Source organism: Pristis pectinata, chromosome 2 (assembly GCF_009764475.1).
Source record: "Pristis pectinata isolate sPriPec2 chromosome 2, sPriPec2.1.pri, whole genome shotgun sequence".
Taxonomy (NCBI): Eukaryota; Metazoa; Chordata; class Chondrichthyes; order Rhinopristiformes; family Pristidae; genus Pristis; species Pristis pectinata.
This window is the reverse complement of record NC_067406.1, coordinates 66266905-66284951: the sequence shown is the minus strand read 5'-3', so window position 1 is coordinate 66284951 and position 18047 is coordinate 66266905. Positions and strand designations below refer to the sequence as shown.

Genomic DNA, 18047 nt, shown 5'->3' with positions numbered 1-18047 from the left:
ATGGATCCCAGGTGTTCACTCTCAAACTCTATCCAGAATTCTACCATGTTGTGACCACTACTCCCATGGGGATCCTTAACCACAACATCTTTTATTAATCCTACCACAATACCTCAAATCTAAATAGGTTGTTGTTGGCTAGTTTCTGAAACATACTGCTCTAAGAAACAATCCCTGACACACTCACAAATTCCTCTTCCATGGTTCCCTTTCCAGTTTCATTAGTTCAATCAATATGCAACTTAAAACCATCCATGAAAATTGCAGTTCTTTGGTACTTCTTCAGTTATGCTTTATCCTATCATGAAGCAACACATCTGGGGACCTCTTAACTATTCTCACCCATGTTTTCTTTCCACTGCCATTCACTATTTCTGTCCAAACCAATTCCACTTCACTATCAGCTGCATCTATATTGCTGCCTAGCACCATGTCGATATCTTCCTTGATTAACACAGCTACTCCTCCCACTTTGCCTTTTTGCTATTCTTTTGTAATCTTGAACAAATATTGAGTTCCCAGTCCTCATCATCCAGCAAGCGTATCCATGTTACAGCTAGTAGGTCATACACAAATGTTACTATTTGTGCTGGAATTCATCTATCTTGTTACAAAAGCTGTGCACAAAGCTAAACAACATCCAAGTTATTTTGCCTTTAATTATTTAACGGCAGGAAGAAAGATAACTTGAAGTATTAATATGACTGATTTGAGAAAGCAATCCAAAACATTGCCAACCATTACTGGAATATTTTTGGAGAAGCATTGAGCAATTAGCAGAAATAGCTGCTAGCAATTAATGCAATTTGGAACATATGATGGGTCATGCATTGCTTTTCAATATTTCATAGGGATAGCTAAATTGCTTTTTAGTAATGCCAGATCTGAGCTTAACATCTGAAAAGCCAATAACACCACTTACAGAAGTGAGCTTCATTACATCTGATTAGTTTTTTTTCTACTTTGCTGTCTTTTCTCATTCCTTTTGTCAAAGTGGTATTATTACAGTATTTTATTTTAAACACAGGCCTCTAAATGAGGTAAAGTCCTAGCTTTGTACGTCTTTAATATTATTTGTCAATCATTCTAAATCAATCCTACTTATGTATTCGCTGGCATTTGAGCTTTTCCTCATCTTGCTCCATGGCTACACAATGTTTTCCCCTTGACCACTCACCTTACTTACAGACAGAGGCCATTCAGTCCACTGAGTCCATGCCATCTTGCAGAGAAATCCTATCATTCCATTTCTATTGCACCTCTGCAAAATTTTCTCTCACATGTCTATCAGCTTTTATCACTTACTTACCCTAAGGGATAATTTACAGTAGTCAATTAACCTACCGGTATATATTTGGGATGCAGGAGGAAACCCACATGGTCACAGGGAGAATGTGCAAATTCCACACAAAGAGCACCCGAGGTCAGCATTGAACCTGGGTCTCTGAGCTGTGAGGTGGTAGCACCAACTACTGCACTAATGAAGTGGGAAAACATTATTAATTTGTTCAAAACTTCACTGATTACCATTGTTTTGTCCTTTGAAAGAAAGGACTGCAAAACGGGCTTAATAACTATACTGCATCAAGTTCGCTGATTTTGAATGTGGAGCATTCCACAATTGCCCTCAGTCTAGTAGAAACAAGAGTGAGCTCCCCTGCTGATTGTGATCCTCCCGCTGACGTTTGCTTGCTGGAAGAGGTAATGAATAATGTTCAATTGAATCAAGTATTGGAAAGTAACAACTGCATATGGAACCACATCCTTTCAAGGCAGGAAAGTAAAGCAGGAAAAGAAAAACTTTTCATACTGGGGACTAGTTTTGAAGTGAGGTACATGAACAAACAATCCTTTCACATCTGTGGTTTGAGTTCAAATTTAGTCCAAGCAGTTCTCATCTTTCTTACAATACAAGAATCCAAATGAAACAAGCCTGTGCAAGTTTACCATAGTTCCTTCTAACAAATATTTAATGGACCCTTCTGATCTGGAACTGGAAAGTTGGCTTAGAAAAAAAACTCCTTTGATCCTCTTTCTCCCTAGTTTAATGATATTCAATTGCAAATCAAAATTTCCTGCTAATGGTGGACCAGATAAACGAATTCCAACAGTGAGAGCAACATTTAGATAGCATACTTGTAGAGCAGGCAGCTTCATAAATGGCATCTGCCTGATAACTTCACAGAGAAACATCACAGCATGTTCCTTTCTTTTCACCATTTCCTCCTGAGTTACACAAGTCTTAAATTCAGGTAGCCAGCACGTGACCTCATCCTCATCAACTGGAGTGCCTCAGCATTTGGTTCATGCCATTTGCCTGAACATCTTCCCTAAGCTGAAGGCTTCTTGACATTGACCATGTGAAATCCAGATTTCAATAGTTATGAAATCCAAGTAATTACTAATTTCTTTTTACAGTGAAGTTTTCATATAATGGTTTGACTAATTTGAATCTTCTAGTTGCAAAGATTTCAATATGTAAATTTCAAATTAATTTTTGAAAATTTCCTCTTGTAAACTGGCTAATCTTGTCACATGTCCATCACAGACATAATAACCATAAAATATTTATGATGTTACACACTGTGCAAACTTCAATTTCAAACTTCCATTTAAGATATTTATTGGTCACATGTACATGGAAACACACAGTGAAATACGTCTTTTTGCTTTACTGAGAGAATGTTCTGGGGGCAGCCCACAAGTGTTGCCACTCTTCCGGCACCAACATAGCATGCCCACAACTTCCTAACCTGTACGTCTCTGGAATGTGGAAGGAAACTAGAGCCCCCGGAGGAAATCCACGCAGACACACGGAAAGAACGTACACACTCCTTACAGACAGTGGCGGGAAATGAACCTGGGTCGCTGGTGCTTTAATAGCATTATATTAACCGCTACACAACCTGAGAATTAGGTGCTTATCCATTCTCTTTTAATGACTAATGCATTATGCACCAGCAATATTATCGGTAAGACACTCCTCAGAATAACTAATAGAAAACTATTAAGTAATAATGACATCACTTTGTAAGTCTATGAGTGGGGACAGGATAGAAACTATGGTGGGTCTTCATGAAAACAACCTGATTTACAGCAAAGCAAGTCTATTCAATCAGGATCAGCCACCTATTCAAATCTGTTTGAATAATGCACTGCAGCAAACATTTAGTTCACAGGCATGGATGCTTTGAGCTGTATGGTCCATTTCTGTGCTAGCCAAGAAATTAATTTTCATATAAAAATTCATCTGCTCTGTGATTGGATTTACATGCCAAAGCCTCTATGCCAAATTGAACTAACTTCCAAAACAGCAGCAGTTTGCCAGTAAAAGCAGATTAATTTCTCAGGCAAACTATATTAACAGGATTGTTACATAATTTATACTGTCCATAAAATCATCCCAGTAATTTACAAACATACTAACAGGATCAATACCTCAGTTTTGACCAGGGCTTTTAGTATCACTATTTGCAGCTGTTAAAATTATTCTCCTAATTTTGCTTTCCCTTCTTTAGGTTATGATTTGAAATTTGTGCATTTTAGTTACTAAATATGTGATCAGTGGAAATGAGTTTTTCTCTGGTCATCTTATCAAATTATTTTGAACACAGCAATCAGCTTTCCATTTAACCTTAAGAGCTTTGGTTTCTAAAGCCTCATTTTAATGGTATCATCCTTGTGCATCTTTTCTTTACACTCATTATAGCTGTGGCTATCTTCCCAAATTGGACTTTCAATAATCAGCTTCCTAATTTCCTCTGGAATGCATAACAAACTGAAGAATGCCAGATTAAAATAAAAAGCTCGGTATCTTTCTAACATTTTTTAATTTCAAAATATAAATTTTGTAATGTAAAATGGCAGATAATTGAAAGTGGAAATGGCAACATTTTCAAATCTTGAGATTCATTCAATATTGCAGATAATAAGATGATTTCAACTGCAATAATAGCTTCAATGCCTTGTTTTTTTTCAGTACATGTATGTGGGGAGCGAGCTTTCATTCCAAATTCATCAGAAAAACATCAGGCTGTGTGTGATTCGGTCACAATTTGTACAAAAATCTGTGCTCATACCTCTGTTATAAGGAGTTTACTGTGTGCTTGGCAGCAGCTGCTCATCAGCAAAGACAAACTGTCAGCACCAATCAAAAAGAAATTTTCTTCAGTAGATAAACAGTCCTTGTTTTGGAAAAGAGATGAATAGCTTAATATCAGAGATTTGGAGATGAGTTGTAGCCTTTTGACAAGCCATTGAGTTGTGAAACAGTCCACCTTGGTTGCGAACAATTATTTTCCAGTTAACTTGTTACTTGTTAGACAAAAAAATACTTAATTTAAATGAGAAATTCAAATCACATGTTGTATTTTTTTTCATTAAATTAATACCAACAATGCTCTATCGATTAAGTATTACATTTTAGGCAAAACTTTATTATAGAAGCTGATTCATTTTGCATGTTGGCAACTTTGTTAACTGAAAGATAAATGTAAATGAAGAAATACATTTACATTTTCACTGCCCTCGTGCAACGTCTAAGGAAATATGCAAAACACAGCAATTCACTGAAGGAAAACACCAAAATGCTTCAAGCATAGATCTGTCTATTTATTTAACCATCATTGTGAGCCTACAATAGATTGGTGATATCATTAGTTAACGATGGCGACCAAGGGAGATGTCCCTACTCTCACAGGATGAAGCCATGTCCTTTGTGCAGGAAAAAGCACGTGGGGACCCCTCAACCCAGCCGCAGAGCACTGGGAAACATCAGGCAGCTCTGAGCAGGGGCTGAGGATTCTCTCTTTTGGGAAAAGATAGGGATCTGGGCTGGAAGTTACTGCAGGAAAGTGGCACAGAGGTGAAAGATCAGTCCTGATTCTATTAAATGGTAGAGAAGTTAAGAGGATCAAGTGGTCCAATCCTGCTTCTCTCTCTTGTGTTCTTACATTCAGAGTAGACAGCAGCTGGAGAATTGGGGGGGTGGGGGGGGGGGGGAGGCGGGAGCCAGTCTAAGAGGGATGGGATGAGTAAAGAGGGAGCCTCTTGGCTGGGTTTCCCTTTGTAGGCCTCAATATCCACCCCTCTGCCCCCTCACTGCCCTCCACTGGGCTGTCACAGTGCCCAGCCAGTCACCAACCCAAGGGTGGTCGCCATCAGCTGCCCCAGACAAGAGCCTAATCTATTGCTGAGGGAATGTTGATCAGCGACCATGCGTGGGGGTTCTCTCAGGACTGGAGGTTATGGAGAGGACGTAGGAGAGGTGTGGGGGGAGGGAGTGGGGATGGAGACTGGAGAGCAGAGAGCCAGAAGAAAGGGAGGGGGAGGATTGCCCGTTGCAGGCAAGGAAGAAAGTGGTCAGGTGGAAAAGTTCAAGGGGGGAGGGGTTTGAGTTGAATGGAGGGGATCTGGAGGAAGCTGGGATGAGGTTAGGGGGTCAGGGAGACACAGGAAGAGAGAAGTTTCAGGGATGGAGAGGATCATGGGTGAGAGGGGTCATGGGGAGGGTATGATTGCAGAGAAGGAGGGAGGAGGGAACGAAACAGGGCACCTGTGTCTGAGCCCACCCACGTGCATGTTAATTTGCATGCAGCAGAACCTCGTCTCCAGTTATCTTGCACCTAAATGCCGATGGACCAAGATTTTGCTGTATCATGTCTGACGTGCTTCTGTTGCTCCACATTATAAGAACACTCATAGGTAACATCCATCCCTCAGTATGAAGGTTTGGACTTGGAACCTCGAGACACTAGTCACTGCTCTGTCATCATAGTCCAGGAACTCAGGCATTGTGAGCGAGTCATAGTCAAAGGTGAGTTTATTGTCATATGCACAAGTACATGTATGTATGGGTGCAATGAAAAACTTACTTGCAGCAGCATCACAGGCACATTGCATCAGATAAGCAGTATTCACAAGGAAAACATGAATTAAACACACATTATACACAACTTTTACAAGAAAGAACATAATTAGAAGCAAAAAAATACTCCATCGTAGTGCAAAGTGATCAAAGCGGTTATAGTGTTGCGACACTAAGGTAGTGATTAAGGTTGTGCCGGTTGGTTCAAGAACTGAATGGTTGAAGGGAAGTAGTTATTCTTGAAACTGGTGGTGTGGGACTTTGGGCTTCTGTACCTCCTGCCCGATGGTAGCTGTGAGAAGATGGCATGATCCGGATGGTGGGGATCTTTGATGTTGCCATCTTGGGGCAGTGCCTCATGAATCGCAAAGGGCAGAAGATGCCCAGCTCAGAGAACAGGATGTTGGATTCACCTTCTTCTGGAGGGTCAATCCAGAAGAGGAGAACCATCTTCATGGATTGGAGCTTGCCATCAAGACTAAGCTTAATCATTTACTGACTTAAAGCTGCACTTTAGTTGTTGGTGTTCTAACTGATTGCATGAAGCGAATTGTATCCCAATTACAAGTAAAAACATTTTTCTCAGCTTTCAATTGGGTACGGTTAAATTAGAGCAGTGGAGCATGCTCTAGACTGCTGCAAAATCTAAAACCAGAGGCAGGGACTTAAATTTGAAAGCAAAGGTACACTAACATTGCATTTAAATCTTTCACAGAGGAGCTGCTGAATGGTGAATCATGTGATAGACAGGCACTTGGAAAAGAGCTAGTGCAGGAAAAATTAAGGCAAATTGAGCAGATATTTGAGGGAAGGAACTGTTCAGGAACACACACTTTTGGCACTACTGGTGTGGCTTTTCTATGTCTGCCCTTCCTGACTTTCTTTTAGATGTAAATATTTAATGTGTTGTGGTGGTATCATTTAATCCACCAATCTGGTTGACTGTAAAGAAAGGTGAAAAAACTCAATATAAAAAAATGCCTACAACAAAATATGCATACAGACAGATAGCCTAGATAAACAGTTACGTAAGGTAGATAAGTCAGATACATACAGTATGATGCTAGACTGGAAACAAATGATGGGTTTTATATAGTGATCTATTTCTGCATCCAGTCTTAATCTAAAGATCAAATGATAACATTACGTCCAAAATAGGTATTTCTACTGTGGGCGGCGCAATGGCACAGCCAGTAGAGCTGCTGCCTCAGACTGTCAGAGACCTGGGTTCAATCCTGACCTCTGGTGCTGCCTCTGTGAAGTTTGCCTGTTCTCCCTATGGCTGTGTGGGTTTCTTCTGGGTGCTCTGTTCCCACTCCCCCCCCCCACCCCACCAAATCCCAAAGATGTGTGGTATTTGGTATTGGTATTGGTTTATTATTGTCACTTGTACTGAGGTACAGTGAAAAACTTGTCTTGCATACCGATCGTACAGGTCAATTCATTACACAGTGCAGTTACATTGAGTTAGTACGGAGTGCATTGAGGTAGTACGGGTAAAAACAATAACAGTACAGAGTAAAGTGTCACAGCTACAGAGAAAGTGCAGTGCAATAAGGTCCAAGGTCACAACAAGGGAGATCGTGAGGTCATAGTCCATCTCATCCTATAAGGGAACCATTCAATAGTCTTAATTGGTCACTGTGAATTACCCCTAGTGTGTGAGTGTTAAAATCGGGGGGGAGTTGATGCGAATGTGGAGAGAATAAAAAATGGGATTAATGTAGGATTAGTGTAAATGGGTGATTGTCGGCAGGCACAGGCTTAGTGGGTGAAAACCCAATTCCTGCTGTACTTCTCAATGACTCTGTTGGTATATAGATCCTATTGTGATATTACATTTAAACAACCACCAGAGATCATCTGCATCTATGTAGGGTTATTCCTCTTGAAAAGTGCCATGGGGTGGAAAAATAAACATTTTAATGGTGGAGTCAGAAGAAGATAAGCTGAGAGACTTCAGAAGGGAGCTGCAGGAACTGAGGCTGAGGCAGCTAAAAGTTTTGCCACCTGTGGAGATGTAAAGGAAGAAGTCGTGTGGGTCATCAGAGCTAGTGGCTTTAGGCTGCATAAATATAGAGAGTGAGGCATGTGTAATAAAACATTGATGGTATTTGGCAAAACTGCAGAAGAAGGGCATTTAGTGAGCAGCTCTTCCAGTGCTGGCACAGGCCTCTTGATGTCCTATTCCTCTTTGTTGTCCTAGAAACAGAGAGCTGATGATGAATGGCTAGCTGTTCTCATCTGTAAACTTGATCTCTGCACCCATCAAAGGTCCAGGGTTGAGATAGCTCATTTAATTGGAATGAAATGGGTCGATACTTGCAGAATGAGGGAGATACATCACAGGCATTCCATTGCCCTAGGAGCTTGCCAGGCTGAGAGAAGGAAGTAGCATCAAAACTGCAGATACTTTCAGGGGTCCAGGCATGAGCCTTGAAGGTGAGCCTCACAGCAGTCATTTGACAGGCCTGCTCCATGGCACAGAGTAAAACCAGTAATCTGCTACTTGATTGTTCGAAATCACTGATGTTACTGACTCAATAAGTCTCGATTCCAACACTCCCTCTTACACATGTGCCCTGGTTCCTGCACATACTTGAAAATCACCTGGTTCTGTTCCCCGCATCCCTTTAAAACTTACTGGGTTTGCGAGAATATTTATTATCCTATTGTACTGTATAACATCTGTAAAAAAAGTGAATTAAGAGAGCGTTGGAGTATTAGTTGTAATAGCATCCAATAGTCTGGAAAATCTGCCGGTCTGGCACCACTAAATTCCCAAGCATGCTGGATTATCAGAGTTTTACTGTATTTAGTCTGTTAGCATTTATGGTTGGAATACATCATTAAAGTTGTAGATTTTGGGTCCCTATGCTTCTACAATTTTGGGTATTTACACATTGACAGATTGTGTGTAAAAGGAACATTTCCTTGAAGGTATAATTAGTATAATGAAAGTGGTTAGAAGTGGCACCTATTAAATGTGTTAGAACCTCCATTAAATTAGCAAGCAACAGAATTTCAGATTAACACATTTAAATGCTGATACATTCAATACACAAAATACTAAACTGGTGAAAGCATAAAAATTGACCTGTGCTAAAAGGTGACATGGTTTGACATGCTGTTGACCACTTTGCTTGTGGACCAGCTGTCGAAGGTCCAGACACTCCTCAGGTGATATTGGTTGTGCTCGAATGTAAATACAAAGAGCTGGTCCAGGTCCATGGCCTGGGTGGAAGAGACCATTGGTGGTCCAGATCATGGTCTGACCTGAAGCTGGGGGTGTGGCCAGGGATCAAAGCCTTGTTTGGGGGAAGGAGTGGAGTCATGGCTGGAGGCCATAAATATTGATGAGGACGATGCAGTTGATGTGCTTTACATGGACTTCAGTTAAGTCTTTGACGAGGTCCTGCATGGAGACCAGTCCCAAAGTTAGAGCCCATGGGATCCAAAGCAAGTTGGCAAAATTGAATCCAAAATTGGCTTGATAATAGGAGACAGAGGGTGATGGTGGAGGTTGCTTTTGTGATTGGAAGCTTGAGGCCAGCAGTGTACCACAGGCCGTTTGTTTTATGCATGAATGACTTAGCTTTGAATATAGGAGGTATGATTAATAAGTTTGCAGATGACATGAAAATTGGTATATGCATGGGGACTGTGTTTTGATGTCAGGTCTGGGATGAGATTGTTGGCTGGTCATGAGGCAGACGTGCTGGATGTTGGTACTGTTGGGGGAGGATGATGGGAGACTGGAGAGCACAGGTATGTTAAAGAAAAAGGCGAACATGTCCTACTTGTATTGGGTTTACGGTGCTGGCCCGTGAGTTGATCCAGGAGACCTCTTTTACACAATCCTGGTATAGATCTTATTTTGAGAGTAACAAAGACTCGGTGGCTATATTTCCTGAGCAATGCTTCAAAGGAGCACTGCATGGGAAATTAAGGCATCCCATTAATGACTGATATGGAAATCATACCAGGCAAGGCCAAGATCAACAGTGAATGGAAATGCCTATTTGAATTTCCAGAGGGACAAGATTTGACTCAGAAATGGTCACAATGATGTTCCACTCCAAGAATAAATCACCTTCAGGTGTTGAGTGCAGTGCTACACGTCTGAATTTCTCAGCCTATCCATTGTGGTACTGATTCATGTCGGCCATTTGCCATTGACACTATTAGGTCGTTACCTTAACTTGATATCAACTAGCTGTGAGATTGGCCTCAATGTCACCCAGCTCCACCACAGCTCAAAGTGAAAAGAACCAGCACTACAGACACCTCAAGGCTGAGGTCCAGCAGAAAACCTGTGACCTCAAGTACAGATGGATGGAAAGAGCACAGGAGGCCCGGTAATGAGGTGATAACCATGGTAAGTGCACATTCTTCTTCCTAGGGCCCAAACACCAAAGTGCCCATGCCACTGGGAGCCAAAAGAGGAGGTAAACTCATGAGGGAGAGGGAGAGGGAGAGAGAGAGAGAGAGAGAGGGTCAATACCCAGTGGAAAGAACACATTGAAGACCAACTCAACTATGATCCTGTCCTTGACATGAATGCCCTTGACTCCATCCCACAGCAGACTATATGGCCAGCCTTTTCACCACTCCTGATTGACAAGAAGCTGGTAAGGGCACAGGCTAATTATAAAATAACAAGGTCTCTCGAGAAGGTGCGTCTTTGATGAAATCCTAAAATTTGGCAATAAGGAATTTCAGTCACAAATCCCCAACCTCACCTTTCTTGTTGGAAAAGAGTAGATAGAATACTAAAGCAAGGAGACAAATCCAATCACGATAAGTACAGAAATGGGTCCCTCTGTTGTCTGCTGTAGGGAGTGTCATCACTGGGGTCCTCCTCTCCTTCCAGTGGCTGCTCAGCTGCTCTCTAAATAGCAGTATGGACTTCATCCTTCTAGGGGCAGAGTGGAAGTGTTCTTCACTGTGCAACAATGCATAGAAAAATGTAGGGAGCAGCACCAACCACTATACAGGCCTTTTATGACCTCATTAAAGCCTTCGATGCCATTAGTCAACAGGTACTGTGGAGCCTCATCCATAAATTTGACTGCAGCAGTTCACTTCCCTCTTATGCTTGCTTCACAATGGCATGCGAGCCATGATTATAACCAATGCATCCACAGCAGATCCAGGTTGGTGTTAAGCTAGGCTGTGCCATTCCCCTGAAACCTTTCTCAATCTTGCTGCAATGGTGCATGTCACCTCCAACAAGACTCCTGCTGAGTGGAGGTAATCAATGAAACTGTTCAAGCTAAGTTGCCTGCAGTTTAGAATGAAGAATACGCTAATTCAATAGGTGAGCTGCCTCTTGCGTACAATACTTTCCATATCCATGAGTTTAAAGACTGAGCTCCAAGTGGTCGTCAGTTCAGTCACTGAAGCATACAGGAGGATGGACCTCACATTCAACATTGCAAGACAAAGGTCCTCTTTGGAATTGATCCCCCTGTACAATACAGCTCTCCAACAACAACGTTCCATGACTAGATTCTGGAAAGCATGGAATACCTCGGGATCCATGTCTCAGCAAAGACAGGCATCAGTGGTATTGGTATTGGTTTATTATTGTCACTTGTACCAAGGTACAGTGAAAAACTTGTCCTGCATACTGTTCATATAGGTCAATTCATTACACAGTGCATTGAGGTAGTACAGGGTAAAAGCAATAACAGAATACAGTTACAGGGAAGTGCATTGCAGGTAGACAATAAGGTGCAAGGTCAAACAAGGTAGATTGTGAGGTCAAGAATCCACCTCACCATATCAGGGAACCGTTCAATAGTCTTATCACCATGGGATAGAAGCTATCCTTGAGCCTAGTGGTATATGCCCTCAGGCTCCTGTATCTTCTGCCTGATGGGAGAGGGGAGAAGAGGGAATGACCCAGGTGGGTGGGGTCTTTGATTATGCTGGCTGCCTCACTAAGGCAGTGAGAGGTATAGACAGATTCCATGGAGGGGAGACTGGTTTCCATGATGCACTGGGCTGTGTCCACAACTCTCTGCAGTTTCTTGAGGTCCTGGGCAGAGCAGTTGCCATACCAGACCGTGATGCATCCAAATAGAATGCACTAACACAACCTTTGGTTGTCTGAGGAAAAGGTTGTTTTTGGATCCAGACCTCAAACCCAGCACAAAGCTTATTGTCTGCCAGCCAGTGATGATCCTGATCATCCTATATGCTTCTAGACTTACAGCCGGCACCTCAGAGCACAGGAGAGATACTGCCAGCATTGGCTTTGCAAAATTTTCCAAACCCACTGGTGGGATAAGCAAGATGATATTTTGTTTCCTTCCCAGGCCAACATCTCTCACATCAGGGCACTCATTGCACCCAGCTGACTCTAACTAGCAGGCCACGCTATTTGACGTTTGTCAATGGACTCCTGAATCAAGTACTCTATTCCCAAATATGTCACTGCAAGACTACTGAGTTGACAAAGGAAAAGGGCAAGGACATCCTCAAAGCCTCCTTAAAATAAAGATATCATCTTCGCCAACTGTCCCAGGACTGCTCAAAGTGGAAAAGGAGTATTCAGGCTGGTACTTTGTACCCTGAATCCATGCATCAGGAGCACACAGAGGCCTTGCATAAACAATGGAAGAGCACACCACTTCCTACACAATCCCTTCCAAGAACCTCCTGCCCCACCTGTGTTAGAGTCTGGGAGTCTCATCAATCACCTCAGAAGCCGCAGAACTGGAGTGGAGCAGAGTAGAGAACAGAGAACAGGGACCACCTAAAAAAAGGAGAATATCATAATCTCATGGAGTAAGATCAGTCATATTGCTTGCTTCTAATTGCTATTCTATGATCTTTTCAGAAAATTATATATAAATGTGTGTCTTACAATGGCAGGATCAGGATATAATTTTTCCCACAGTCAATTAGCCCAGTAACAATACCACTCAAGCCTAGGACATGATGAATTGTCACTTGTGTTAAGGTACTAGAAGGGTGTTGGTTTCCCTGAAGCCACATCCCTTCACAAATTTCACTCAGGATAGAAATAACAAATTGGGAAAATGAGGTGTGTGCTGAGGAAGGGATAAAGCAACCAGCAATCAATAAATAAATTGGATACAAACTGCATCATGTCTCCTGTTATGTTTATACTGTTTCAATGTACTGATATGGCAGAAATGATTGATGTATGTTTTTATTCCTCAGCTATAATTAGATGTAATGGGATAGTTTTGCACTGAAACTACACTGATAAGCAGCAAAGCTTTGATAGATGTGGGTAGGAAATTGCTACAGAGCTTCATTTACACAGCCTCCTAATTCTTCTGGGATTTCTTACTAGAAATAATGGAGGGCATGCAACGCAGCCACCCATTTATAGGCAAACATATTGAAAAAATATGCAAATAGTTTCAAAATGACTATCCATCATATATTTTATCATTTGTGCCATAATTTGTCCAGTCAGCAGTGATGATTGTTTGTCTCTATTGTTGAATTAGTTATGCTATTGGTGCAAGTCTCATTTTAAATTTAAATGCCCCAAAAACCTATGCAATCAACTTTATTCAATCAATTTATGTAATTGATCACAGTGCTCACAATCAATTTATGTCACGTTTGTACTAGAAGCAGAGATCAATGGACTGCAAACCGATTGTTGCCATTCCAGTTGATTCCATCATGGGAACCTGGGAGTCCTCAAAAAATTATTTAGATGACCTAGATACAAGAAAGTAATCAGGATCAGTGTCTGGCATAGATCCTTCCATACCTAAGTTGGGGTCCAACTCTGTGGCCATTCTCAATTGCTCTGAGAAGGTGTGAGAAGGCTGTGATATTTTATATATAGAATGGGTCTGATGACATGTCCCACATATTACAGATTGATGTCAATATGGGAGATAGATGTTCAGACTACAACCATTGAGAGGTGTCTGAGGATAGGAGAATTGAAAATATAACACCCCTGACAGCAAAGAAGAAAAAGTAAGTGCAGTGGGTAAGCTTCTGGAGGACCAGATTTCAAGAGAAAAGTAGTAGGCCTAGAAGTTCTGTAGGGTAAATGTGATTGATTTGAAGCTGAAAATCAATCATAAGTAATTCACACATCCTTGCATGTGTAACATTATACTTAAGCACACCTGGAGGTCACTGGGTAAGCAGCAGTGATGTCAATTGTCATGCAACACACATTGATGTCACTGTTCAGGACTCAGGTATACTGTATATACCACTGAAAGAAGTGTTTGAGCATGAGTGGAAGAGTAGGGTTTAATGGAGGGAGGAAGTTCTGCTTGAACAAGACCTGAATGGTCAGTCCTTGTCTAAGCTGCTTACTTATAAATTTGTGCTTCATAATTGCAACATGTAACTGCACACGACTCTTACGGATAACTCCATATCCGTTGTGCACACAAGAAAATCTGCCCTCACAGCCATGCACAGAAATAGTATGGATCTCCTGCACAGTGTCATTGTAGTCCCCATTTCAATAGTCTGTAGAATATCTGGGTCACACTCACTTATAAACACTGGTGAACTGTGAATAGCTGCCACTGATTTAAAAGAGACAATGGATCTGAATTTCTGTCATGGTTTCCCAATTATTATTGGTGGAAAAACAATAAAAATGACTGAAAACCCTGAAAATGTTGCTCCATGTAATTTTCCATCAAAGTAATAGCAATAAATGAAAACAGCACAAAAATTCAAGATCAGCAAATAAGCACAATGTAATAAAATTAAAACCTAGAAGTGTTGATGTTCTTTGGATAACTTAGACATTAAAGGACTCCAAAGGTGGTTAAGATAAGGTCTTGAGCTGCATTGTCTGGTTAGCTGGCTTTTATTGCAAGCTCTTATTTTGGCAAATGAGTTGAAGTTCATTGTAGTAACAAACACTTTGAGAATCGTTAAATTTCTGACTAATTTAATTAGCACCTAACAATCATTGAGGGGAATCCACACTACTCTTCTAGCTAGTTCTGTAATTAGTAACCTCTCCCAATGACAACCAGCTGAAGAGGAATAAGCATTACTGATGTCATGCCTGTTTCGCTGCTTACATGTTGTTGGAGATTGCCTGACTACGTTGCATTTGAACAGAATATTTTGTGACATAGAGATTTCTATTAAAGTTTATTCTGCAAATTTTGTGGGGTTTCACCTGTCAATGACCAATTGCATCTCCCTTTACACTACCTTGATGTACTTATGTTCTGAAATGATCTGTATGGATGACATGCAAAACAAGGTTTTTCACTGTATCTCAGTATGTGTGACAAGAATAAACCAATTACCAATGAAGGGCTTTTTTCAAATCTTCTTGACATTCAAAGGTATTACTATTCCCAAGGCCACACTATTAATTTCTTAGCAGCTACCATTGATCCAAAACTTAACTGAATCAGCACATGAACAGGTCAGGAGGCTAAGTATCAAGTGATGAATAACTCACCTCCTGACTCGCCATTGTTTTTCAACATGTACAAGGTTCATCTCAAGAGCATGATGGGATATTCTCCAGTTTCCTGGATGAGTGCTGTTTTGGTCTCTCACCTAACACAGTAGAACTGGAGTCTGTCTAAAGGAGATTCACCAGGCTAATTCCTGGGAAGAGAGGGTTGTCCTATCAAGAGACGAAACAGGTTTTGTCTGGACTCTTTGATGTTTACAAGAATGAGGGATGACCTTGTTGGGACATATATGATCCTGAGGGAGTATGACAGGGTAGATATTGAGATATTTTCACTAGTGGAAGAGTCTCAAATGAGGGGACAAAGTCACAAGATAAGAGGAAAGTAATTTAAAATGGAGGTGCATGGAAATTTCTTTTCATAGAGTGGTGAATCTCTGGAATGTTCTACTCACATGGTTGTGACGGCTAGATCATTAGAAGTATTTAAGGTGCAGATTCTTTTTTGAATAATTAGGGAATTGAAGGTTATGGGAACTGGCACAGATGAGTTCAGGCCAGAGTAGATCAGCCATGATCATATTGAATGGCGGGGTAGACTTGAGAGGCCAGGTAGCCTACTCCTGTTCCTATTTTCTTGTGTTCTTAACCATTTCATAAGCCAACTCAGTTTTTCAGCCCTTTCCATAAAAAGAATAATTTTTAAAATATTTCAGTTACAGAAAATTCCCATATAATTCTTTAAATAAAATAAACAGAAAGAATGAAAATGTAATGTAACCAAAAGCACTTAAAAGTATTAACCTATTCACCACTCATTTTTTTTCAGATCAAAGTTGTAGCTATGGGCACTCACATCGGCCCAAGCTACGTATATCTGTGTTTTTGCAGGATATGTGGAAGAGTGTTTGTTTAAGTCCTACTCTGGCCCACTACCTCTACTCTTTCTCCAGTCCATTGATAAGTACGTACATTGGTGCTGTCCTGCATTTATGTAGAACTTGAAAATTTCAACACTTTAGCAGTTTCACATGATCCATCTCTGACTCTTCCCTTATCCACCAATATCCACTACAAGACAACAGACTCCCACAGCTACCTTGATTGTATTTCCTCTCACCCTACCTCCCGTGAGAACTTCATTCCATTCCTCTGTTTCTATCGCATTTGCTCCAGTGGTAAGACATTCTGCAGAGGTACATCCAAACTGCCTTTCTTCTTCCTTAACTGTGGCTTCCCCTCTACCATAATGGAGGGAACCCTTGCCTGCATCTCATCTATTTCCTTCACCTCTGTTCTCTCCCCTTCTTCTCCTGGATAGAACAAGAACAGAGCGTCCCTGGTCCACACTTTCTCACTCGCCGGTCTCCACATTCAACGTATCATCCTGCCAGCTATATCAGGAGTCACCACTAGATACACTTTCCCTTCCCTACCCTTTCAGCATTTTGTAGGGATCGCTCCTTTCGTGACTCCCTTGTCTGCTTTTCCATCCCTGCTTATCACTCCCAGACATCCACGTCCTTTTACCTCTTCCCTCCCCACTATTCAGGAATCCAAACAATTTTCCAGATGAAGCAGTGATTCAATCGCACTATTTTGAATTCAGTGTACTGCATTCAGTGTTTACAATATGACTTCCTCTATGTTGAAGAAACCAAACGCAGATTGGATGACCACTTTGTGGAGCACTTGTACTCAGGTTGTAGGAGTGACCCTGTGCTTCCAGTTGTCTGTCACTTTAATTCGCCATCCCACTCCCTCTCTGCCTGGGCTTCCTGCACTGCTGCAATGAGACCTAATGCAAGCTCGGGGCACAACACCTCTTCTTCCGCCTGAGAGCTTTACAACCTTCCAGACTCAATACATAATTCTCTAACGTTTAGGGAACACGCTATTTCTTCCTGTCTATATAAAAAACATTTCTGCCTGCCATCTTTTTTCCTTTTGCTCTCTGCGTATAGACTGGCCAGCTGGGTATGCCCCAGTATTCCAGAACCACATTGGGAACAAATTATCTAGCCATAGCAGGTTAAACATCCTGCCTGACAAGTCTTCACTCTAGCAGAGAAGTCCTCTTGGTTTCACCCACATTTTGTTGCTACTTTTGTTGCTACAAGATGATAAGAGGCATAGATCGAGTGGACAGTCAGAGACTTTTTCTCAGGGTGACAATGGCTAACAGAAGGGGGCATAATTTTAAGGTGATTGGAAGAAGGTATAAGGGGGATGTCAGGGGTAAGTTTTACATAGAGAGTGGTGGGTGCGTGGAACGCACTGCCAGCTGAGGTTGTGGGGGAAGATACATTAGGGACATTTAAGAGACTCTTAGATAGACACATGAATAATAGAAAAATAAGGGACTATGTGGGAGGGAAGGGTTAGATAGATCTTAGGGCAGGATAAAATGTTGGCACAACATTGTGGGCTGAAGGGCCTGTACTGTGCTGTAATGTTCTATCTTCTATGTTTAACTAATATATGGCTCCCTTTCTCAGGTCGGATGAAGGATCCCTCATCTGAAATGTTGATTGTGTCTCTTTCCATACATGCTGCCTGAATTGCTGTTTTTTCCAGGATTTTCTCTTCTTGTTTTGCATTTCCAGCAACTGCAGTTCTTTTCTGCTCTCACCCCTCCTCTCCCCAGACAGAACGGGGATAGAATTCCCTTGGTTCTTACCTTTCACCACACAAGCGTCCACATCCAGCACATCATTCTTTGCTATTTCTGCCAGCTACAATGTGATCCCACCACCAGTCACATCTTTCCCTCCC

The 18047-nt window shown here is 41.5% G+C and overlaps 1 protein-coding gene across 1 annotated transcript in view; it reads right to left on the bottom strand.

Moving 5' to 3' along the window:
- LOC127583750 (BTB/POZ domain-containing protein KCTD8-like) overlaps positions 1-18047 on the bottom strand; it is a 274849-nt gene that overhangs the window by 73360 nt on the left and 183442 nt on the right. The window lies entirely within an intron of this gene.